Source organism: Mytilus galloprovincialis, chromosome 1, assembly GCF_965363235.1.
Source record: "Mytilus galloprovincialis chromosome 1, xbMytGall1.hap1.1, whole genome shotgun sequence".
Lineage (NCBI taxonomy): Eukaryota > Metazoa > Mollusca > Bivalvia > Mytilida > Mytilidae > Mytilus > Mytilus galloprovincialis.
Window position 1 is genome coordinate 57,014,468 of NC_134838.1, and position 10,685 is coordinate 57,025,152.

Sequence of the window (10,685 nt, forward strand, 5' to 3'; positions counted from 1 at the left end):
ACACGTTATAGATAAGGGATCTCGATGTATTTGTATTAAATATGTATATTCGTTCGTTCAAGAGAACTGAAATAAAAGATAAACATAAAGAAAGTTTCATAATTTATTTATGTTAGAATAATTACAGCAAAAACGTACTTTATCATCACCTTTCCATATGATTCAACAATAGAGTCTTAAGTTATATTCACTTAACCTTAACAAAACATTATTATTTACCTTAAACAAAACCTAATCCGTCACCCATAACCGTAATACCACCACCGGCAACCGTAGCACCGACAACCTTGGCACCGAGTCCGGACATTTCAAAGAAAACATGGTGGGTTGAACCTGGCTTTAAGGCATGCCAAACTTCCCGCTGGTACAAAGCAACATTATGACCAATATTATACCAAGACCCATCCTGATCGACTATTTGACATCCTTCTAGTAAACGTTGTTGCCCATGTGTTTGTTTAATTTCATTAGTCACAATCGTGAGAAGTAAGAAAAACCTATCACAAAGGGAACAATTCGTCCCTCATGGCCACCAGAGATATATAGTAATTCAATAAAAATTAGAGGAGTATAAAAGAAAAAAGAAGACAAGTGCACTTCAAAGTATTAGGGTCACAAAGGCAGAAAATATCTTAATCTAATAATAATGTAGATGTTGCCCTGACAAACATTACAGTGACTATATTAAAAATAGCTGCAAAACATATACCTTGTAAATTTGTCAAAGTTAGATGTTAAGACCCGTCATGTCTAACTGGTCATATAAATCCTATTATTAGCCCCTGTCTGATGATATACCAGTCTTATAATAACCAAAGAGGAAGTCTTTGATCACTTATCCATGATATATGTCACTAAAGAGACAGGTTCTGATGAAATTAGTGGGAGGCTACTAAAGTCTGCTGCTCGTGAGTTAAATGTGAGTTTTTAAGCATTTCTTTAACTTTTTGACAAAAAATAATCTTATCATAAGTGTCCAGTCAGGTTTCATGCCTTGAAATTCTACAATTAACCGACTTTTACACAGAAAAGATTTTTTTGGCAAAGTGGTTTATGAGCTATTTGTCAAATCGGAAACAAAAAGTTGTTATTTCAGGTCAATATTCGGATATATTTAGTGTAAATGCTGGCGTCCCTCAAGGCTCAATAAAGGCCCTTACTTTTTTTAGTATACATAAATGACATTGTATTCGACATAGACTGTAATAAGAAACTCTATGCGGATGATACGTCTTTTTCACAGTAGTTGAAGATGAATATGCAGCAGCGAGAAAACTAAATTCTGACATTGGAACTATTAACAATTGGTCAATCCAATGGTTAGTTAACTTCAATAAAAAAAGACTAAAGCTATGACAACTTCTTAGAAATCAGTAAAACACCATCATCCATCCGTTTATATGAACGACAGTATAATTTCAAAGGTACAAAGCCATAAACACCTAGGGTTAATTTTTCATGAGGATGGTTTGTGGCATTCTCATGTCACTAAAATAATTGATAAGATAACACCCATATTGAATATTTAAATGTTATATTAGTACAATATGGCATTCTTTCAAATGGCTAATAACTGGAGGAATTCGTTTGTGATTAACCTAGCGCGTCGATGAGTCCTATAATTTCAATGAAAAGTTACTTTGCTTTATCAGGAGAGGCCACTGCATCGAAATCGTCCACGTTTAAGTCTGTTATTTCTTCAACAAAACCGATGAAGTCCGCAGAACAGCCTCTTTCTAACATTGGCTGTGTATAGACCCGCTCGATCTCGTCTAGCACACCATGGCCACAAGGAATTTTGAAAAAACATCACATCCAGTTTGAATCTCAATTTTTCTCTGTGAACGAATTCTGTGAGAATTCCAACTAATCAAAAATGTGTTCAAATGATGTTGAATTATCGGCATGAAACAAAAGCGAATACATTCCAAATGAATTGGATCTGCATTATGCAGTTGGCCGCTGTCAACCATATCTCTAAATAGGTTTCTCCAGTATGATGTGAAATATCTCATCAGAAAACTCAACAACATCTTTATTCTCTGATTGCTTGTTGATCTACCCACACTGAAACTCCTATGTCCTGCTACTTCATCAACCCGTGACGATCGCAATGCTATTTGTATGTCTCTTATAATAACGTTTTCGTTTCCTGCATCAGAACGAATCATTCTTGGAACACGTTTTAATTGTTTAAGATAAGCTACAAAATACTGGGCAACGTAACGAGGGTTGTTGTTAGTGTGGCTGGCATTCAACCATAATATTTTCCTTGAGAATCCATCAATGCAGCCATGGATCGCGATACCGAAAGGTTTAAGTTTGTCGTATCCATCTACGTGCAAACAAAAATGTGGACCTTTATTCGTATAGTGTCTTCGTCTTAGTCGATGCATTCCTCTTATATTTACACCATCCCTATCAATGGCAATTTGGGCAAATATCACCGTTTTTTGGGTGACATGAAGTCCACATCTTGTATTTAATAACTGCCACATCGACCAATATCCTACTTCAGAAAATCCATCGCTTCTAAGGCTTACTATACATCGAATGACATCTTGTTAATTGCTCTCATTTGACCTCCTCCACAGATTTAGCCTCCGTACAACTCTGTAAATTGTTTTCTCAGAAACTATGATGTTATTCACAAAAAGTAGAAATCCTTTTATTTCTCTGGCAGTATATAAAAGATTCTGGTAATAGGCAATTAGTTCATCTCGTGTTGAGTCCACAGCTGGTAAGCGAAAATCTGTATTCCAAAAAGTCTGTCAATATACCTGTAGTAAAAAAGAAAGATGTGGGTATGCATGTTATACATGAACTATTGGATAAAACATATATTAATCGGTATAAAATTGAAGAATCATAAGCCCAAAAAGTCTTATAGGGAAGATTTTAAATAGTTGTAGTCTGTCACCTCAGACATCACTTTACAATCACTTTTTTTTAAATAACCACCCTCCAGTTAAGTATTCTAATACCTATATGCCTTTTAGACGAGAAATGTATAGCAAATGCCAGATTTACATACAAACATTATACCGCTGCGGCTGCAAAGTCCCATGTTTTTGAATTGGAAACACAAACAATGGTGTGTACGTGTGTACGGTGTACCATATAATAAAATAAGAGGTGAACCATATAATAAAATAAGAGGTGAACAACGGCATTATATGACGCAGATTCTGAGAAGTTACATACAGGTATCAAAATGTTAAAAAAAATCATATGTCTTTCGCCTCATTTTTTTTTTCGTAAAATTGCGTTCGAAAGTTCGTGGTACGTACAATTAAAATACAATTCAAGAGAAGTCCGAGTTTAATGTTAGAAAATGCAACGTACGAAACTAAATAAAAATACTTAAAACTAAGCATATAAGCTGTCTGCATGTTGAATTGTTTTTACGGATAATGTCCTTGTACAGATGATACAAATTTTTAAAAGTTTTGACAAGTTTGTGATATCGAAAACCTTGGTGTAATGATTTTTCAGTTATACAGAGGACGTGCCGGCTATGATCAAAATATCTTAATTATAGCCGGCATATTTCTATAGCAATGGCTATTTTGACGGCGCTAATATTATTGTGATTTTTTTTTCAGTTTTGTCAGTTCTTTGTATATAAAGACTTATACATTGTATATGAGGGAATTTGTAAATTTATTTTTTTAAATTCTAAGACAACATGCACTGATTTTGCCTGGATTTTTCTGAAAAAAAAGGTGGATTTCGAATTTCTTGAAGTAAAAAAATAATTTGGATAGAGATGTCTCATTGGCACTCATACCACATCTTATTTATATTTCACCCTTCACCTTTAACCTGATACAGCAGTGTAACATTACAACAAGAAAAGACGCACTATAAAATATCAATGGAAAATGCAAGTTATTAACTCTATCAAAAAGATAAACGAATTACACAAAATACAACTTTAGAAACAAGTATATCTCGCGACACATTACAAATGCAACAATAAAACGTATGTTCTTATAAAACGTGGCATTTTCCTATGCACGGCCAAGATGAGCATGCGTATTCGTTAGGTCAGTTTTAATTATGTCAATATGGGCGGGTTTAAATTATATAGGATTGTAAGAAGTTGAACCTTACTTTGTATATATAGAAATTCAAAAATGGTCGCAGTTACCGTGGAATTGGTATAAGAAACATCCGAAATTACTTCAGTTGCCATGGAAACATGGGAATGTTTAATGTATAAAGAAAAAACGCACACTTTGACAGTAAACATCGTTTATCGTTCGAAAGGCACCCTTGCATATTTTAACATATATATGACTGTACGTATACACTTGTTACATTGTAATTTAAGATAGTGTGACGTTCACTGCGCAGAATGTCACGCATGGAAAAGCAAAGTTATGCTATTTTTGAAAGGCCGATTATGAGCTTAGATGAACGGCGACCCATTACTTTATCCCTTATTTTATATATTTTTAAAATTAAAAATATTAAAGACATCATAATTTTCCAATTTTATTAGGTCCAAGACACTTTAATTCACAACGGCTATGTTTCATTTAACTGATGCAAAGTTTGTCGCTTTCTCATTTTCGCTAAATATGAAAAACATGAAAAACCAAAGTTACAAAAGCTCAAAATGCGAAATGGCCACCATTATTTCTAACCCGAAAAATCCAAACGCAAACTCGTACCAAAAATATAGATTGGTTGGTACTCGCTGTTACTGAAGGAAAGAATCGGATATGGAAGCAGCTTGAATTTTAATTTTCGCGTTTGTCACTGAAGTAATTTACTCACGCATGCTAAGTGATTTTATTTTTATTTCAGGTCATATATTAGTTAAACCATAGGCTCCACGGAGCCTGTAATCGCTCGCCTGCAGCAAAACGTAACATTATATTTTCCTCAACGTTTCGGGTGTCACCTGAACATTGTAAACCATGGAGATACACTACATCTGCTCTATACGGAGAATGTCATGTTAAAATTTATGAAAATGGGTCTTTTTTGTTAATAGTTATATAGAAATATTATACGAATATATACATAAATAAATATTAAATACTCTTACCAATACAATGGTTATGAAAGTCAACATGAGGAAGTATGGATGTGATGTTAATTCACGGAGATCTCGGTGTCCATCCACACACAACCGACGAGTCTGGTAATGATGATACGAAAGATTTTACACAGTTAAGATAAAGACATAATCGTTATAAAATAGTCCTATATTATCATCTTATAAAGCATTAATTCTCATAAAATAACACAAGTTTACAATTATAATAATATCGACAGTTTAATTAAATTGGTTTTAATATTATAAAGTAAAAAACAAAGAAAACTAAAGCAACATTATAATCAATAATGACATAATTGTTATATAATAGTCCTATGTTGTATTATTTTATACCGTTTTAGTATGGATTTAGAAGTCTTTGCTTATACTTTGTATAGTAATATATTCAAATAGTGGAATGTTAGAAATTAAAAGTAGATTCCTTCGATAAATAAACTGTCCATCCGTAAATACTTGACGTTCGTGTTTATTGATATTATATATATTCAAAAGAATTTGAAAAACAAATACTATAACAGGAACTTTAGTTTTTTTTATAAAATTTAAATTCAATTTTTGTTTGTTTCTTTTAATAGCATGAATAGTTTAACCGTATAGCATCTACATATTTGTGCTATATGTAACGGTTTTGAAAAATGTATTCATTGTGTTGACCAACTATATCCTACTCCTCTTGATTCATTCACATTATAGATCACATTTCAAAAGCACACTGTCGATTTGCGTTCTCAAAAATTCCGGATAAAATGTCAATGAATCCGGAGTCAAAACATTTAATGTAGGCCGTTTGACATTCGAATTCAACTATTAGATTAAGATATGTGATGATGCAAATGCGTATTAAATCTTTTCCTGAGTATCAGTGAGATGCTTTCTGTTATGTTGTGTGTTTGGCTGTTCGGGCCGTATGAGTGGTAAGGCATATAAACGTGTGACTAGATGGAGAGAGCCATTTTTAATGAAGCTAAAACGGAAGTGATGAACACAAATTACAGATTTGTATAAACGAAACGAATATAATAAAGTATAATCGTTACATCCTTCTTTCTTTAAGAAAAGCTAATTAATCAAATCAAAAGGATATTTGCAAAATTTATGTCTATCAAAAGAATGTGTAATGACTAGTTAAAACTTTGACTAGAAAATTGTTAATCTCAAAATTAAAGACTTGACTAGAAAATTCACTTTAACAGTTCAACATTTTTATAAAATTTTAAACATTTATCCAGTATCAAAGTCATTGTACTTTTGTGGAAACTTCACCTGGTATTGGTAGATTGTGGATTTCTAATCGGCTGGACGGACGGATTACAATCAACATCGGGTTGACTGACACTAGGTTCCATAGACGGACTACGAGGCGGTGTCGCGGTTTGAGTATTGTCAATGTTTTGATTTGGTCTGTTATCAATGCTAGGCGCGTTTTCTGGTATTCTATACAGATTTAAGTCAATATCATTCGGCCTCACGTAGTTGTCAGATTGTTTGTTTGTACCACTACTTATACGTATGTCTCTCCTGTTTCGACGCAATTTCTGTCCTTGATCGGTGTTCACTTCATAAGATCTAATGTCCACTTTTCTCTTAATAATACCTTTTGTCCAAGTTTTAGTACGATCATTCGGTTTCGGAGAAATCCATACACGTTGTCCATTTTCTAACTCTTGTAAGTCTCTCGCGTTTCGTTCATAATATTGACACTGTTGATCTTTGTTTCTTTCAATTTCCTTTGATGCGAATAAAGGAATATGTGGTTTCAGGAGAGATGACGAAATTGGCAATCGCGTTTTCGTTCTTCTACACATAAGTCGTTGGGATGGACTGCTAGACATTCCTTCGGTTGGTGTGTTACGGAAGTCTAGAATACTCGAGTGATGAAATATTGTCTCTCCAGAGGTTTCTTATCAATGGTTATGAAAAGTGGATCAGTTTGATTAGTAGGAGATAATTCTTTCCTTATTTTTATATATTCTAACAAAATTGTGTAAGGGCAGATAAGCTGACCTAATTTATGTAGCTGTATATTTATGCCTTTTCTAAAAGGATCAGTTTTTGATTGTTTTAATTTCAAAACTACCAAGTCTGTGTGAAATACAACATCTTCAATACATAAATTTATATGTGGATCAATTTTGTGAGGCCTTTGACACTGTAAACTCGCCACATCTCAAAAATCCATAAAATGGACAATGCATGCAGTTCTTAACATTAAACTGAAAAAGGCTTTTGATTCAGTATGGAGAACTGCTTTACTTTATAAATTATGTAAAATGAGAGTTGGCAGGTCTTTTTATAGAGTTCTAAAACAACAATACTTAAATACTAAATCATCTTTAAAATATAAAGATTATGTATCAGAATATTTTAATATTGCTAGAGGGGTTAAACAAGGAGACACACTAAGCCCCACTTTGTTTAAGGTCTTTATAAATGATATTGTAAAATTTTTTGAGGGAAATGATTCAAGTCCCCTTAAGCTTATAAATAGTAAGGTGGGATGCCTCCTTTTTGCGGATGATCTTTTAATCCTGTCAGAATCAAAAGAGTGTCTTCAAAACAGTTTAAAGTAATGTTAAATTATGTTGTAACAAATGGCAACTCTCTTTGAATACAAACACAAGAGTGCACACGCTGAAATGTCTCGCCTTCTATACTAATCATTGATATTATGTTGATAGTCCTAAGTAAAAAGCTAAGCTTTATAACAACTGTACCATAAACTTAACATTAACCAAGATAACTAAACAAAGACCAATGAACCTTGAAAATGAGGTCAAGGTCAGATGAACCATGCCAGGCAGACATGTACAGCTATCAATGCTTCTATACAACATATATAGTTGACCTATTACTTATTGTCTAAGAAAACTTAACACTGTGCAATGAACCGTGAAAATGAGGTCACGGTCAAATGAAACCTGCGCGACTGACATAAAGATCATTAAATATTTCCATACACCAAATATAGTTGACCTATGGCATATAGTATTAGATAAAAAGACCAAAACTCAAAAACTTAACTTTGACCACTGAACCATGAAAATGAGGTCAAGGTCACATGACATCTGCCCGCTAGACATGTACACCTTACAATCATTCCATACAACAAATATAGTAGACCTATTGCATATAGTATGAGAACAACAGACAAAACACAAAAATTTAACTATAACCACTGAACCATGAAAATGAGGTCAAGGTCAGATGACACCTGCCAGTTGGACATGTACACCTTACAGTCCTTCCATACACCGAATATACTAGCCCTATTGCTTATAGTATCTGAGATATGGACTTGACCACCAAAACTTAACCTTGTTCACTGATCCATGAAATGAGGTCGAGGTCAAGTGAAAACTGTCTGACAGACATGAGGACCTTGCAAGGTACGCACATATCAAATATAGTTATCCTATTACTTATAATAAGAGAGAATTCAACATTACAAAAAATTTGAACTTTTTTTTCAAGTGGTCACTGAACCATGAAAATGAGGTCAAGGACATTGGACATGTGACTGACGGAAACTTCGTAACATGAGGCATCTATATACAAAGTATGAAGCATCCAGGTCTTCCACCTTCTAAAATATAAAGCTTTCAAGAAGTTAGCTAACGCCGCCGCCGTAGCCGCCGCCGCCGCCGGATCACTATCCCTATGTCGAGCTTTCTGCAACAAAAGTTGCAGGCTCGACAAAAACTAAATCCATGATTTTTAGTCAGTCAAAACATAATAGTGAAACATCACATCTATAATACTAAAATTACGAGGTCCAATTTGTTAGCCGTCATCACGTAAAAACGACGAATCACAGAATTCAACTTTGTATATAACTAATATAGTACAAAGGTGTAGATTAAAAATTACACCACTCCAGGCCCTTTTGTTTTCCACGTAATTAATATTGCCAATAATTAAGAAGTTCCGGGTCGAGTCCGCTACCGATACCAATAGTATATTCACCTGTTACCTATGACCTTATCTGTACGTTCCGCATCTGACAGGCGCACCACCAAACGTTGTATTCAGGATTAATATGCTATACACACGGGTCATAACCACAGGGTTGACACTACTAAATTGTCAAATTGTTACCGATGGTAGTATTTTAATCAGTAAGACTTTCTAAGATACCAATACGAATACTAAAAATCTGGACTAAAAATAAAGCGTATAGGTACAGTTTTCAATTTGTTAGTGGGCATGACGTAAAACAGCGAAGCAAAGAATTCAACTTTATTTATAACTTATATAGGACAATGCTGTTGATTAAAAAATACTCCTTTCCAGGACCTTTTGTTTTCCAAATTATTAATATTATTGTTTCAGTTCGACGGGTTCAAACAGAAAGACTTGAAAGCAGAGAAATACTGTGTATCTTATAATCGGCATGACTTTATCAGATGACAATACTAATACTAAAAGAAGGCTTGCGCATAGTTATATACTTTAATTCAGTCACGGACCCGTGATATCACGGGTTTGTTCTAGTATTTACTATGAGAATAAAGCCATAATATTCATTTTTGGGAATGTTGATGAAATGTAATGGAAATTTATCACAAAGTACTTTAGAGTTGACAGAAAAGGCAAAAAAAGTATTTTTTTCAATAAAATCCTATACTAAATCATTGAATAATCTACCTATAAAAGTAGCAAATAATCTTTTTGGTTCTTTAGTAAAACCAATTATGACCTATAATTCAGAAGTAACATATCCAAATATGCATATATTTCTTTTCATCCAAATATACATATATTTCTTTTCATCGAGCCAAAAACAGAGCCTTATCTTTAGGAAAAGAAATTAATCAACTTGATTTTATAGACATGCATCTTAAATTTTGTAAATCTACTCTAGGATTAAGAAAAAATGCATCCAATTTAGGAGCAAGAGTTGAATTAGGGAGATTGCCTTCAGAATGTTTTATTAAAACACAAACCCTTTTATATTTAGCTAGACTATATAATAATAATATTAATCAATTGATAAAGGAAGCTTTTTCTCTAGCACAGTCTCTAGATTTTACAGGAACTTACTCATCATGGTATACATATGCAAAAATATTGTTAAAGAGACTAATGTTGACCTTAATATTCTTTCTACTTGTAAGGACATAAAAGATGTAAATAAAATAAAAAACGATATAAAGTTAAAAATGAAAAATAGATATGAAGATTTAATTCAAACTAAATTTCAAAACATTGATGATAAAAGTAATTCTTTTCTTTATAAAAAACTTAAAAAAGATTACAAACTAGAATCTTATCTAAATACATCTAATTTTCAGATAAAGAGATTAATCACTAAATTTAGAATAAGTGATCACCATGGGCGGATCCAGGATTTCAGATTAGGGGGGCGCAAAGTTTTATATTTGCCAAGCGGAGCGAGGCGAAATTTTTTTTCAGGTAAAATTATTGAAATATTCTTCTAAAGTGGTGCAATGTAGGCATTTCGAACTATTGTGAGGTTAAATTAATGAGAAATTCAAGTTTCAAGCAGAAACCGCATAAATCCACCCTGACAATTATATATATATAGTGACTGCCGGATGGACGGACAGAGGTGAAACAATATGTTCCTGTTCTGCGAAGAACCGTCGAGTTATGA

The 10,685-nt window shown here is 33.3% G+C and overlaps 1 long non-coding RNA gene across 1 annotated transcript; it reads right to left on the bottom strand.

Annotated features, from left to right (window-relative positions):
* Positions 1-2,244: 2,244 nt before the first annotated feature.
* On the bottom strand, positions 2,245-8,777 carry LOC143079350 (uncharacterized). The gene is made up of 2 exons (XR_012979396.1): positions 5,060-8,777; positions 2,245-2,780 (listed from the first exon to the last, which is right to left on the bottom strand). It is a non-coding gene; the product is annotated as an uncharacterized LOC143079350 (long non-coding RNA).
* Between the last annotated feature and the right edge of the window lie 1,908 nt (positions 8,778-10,685).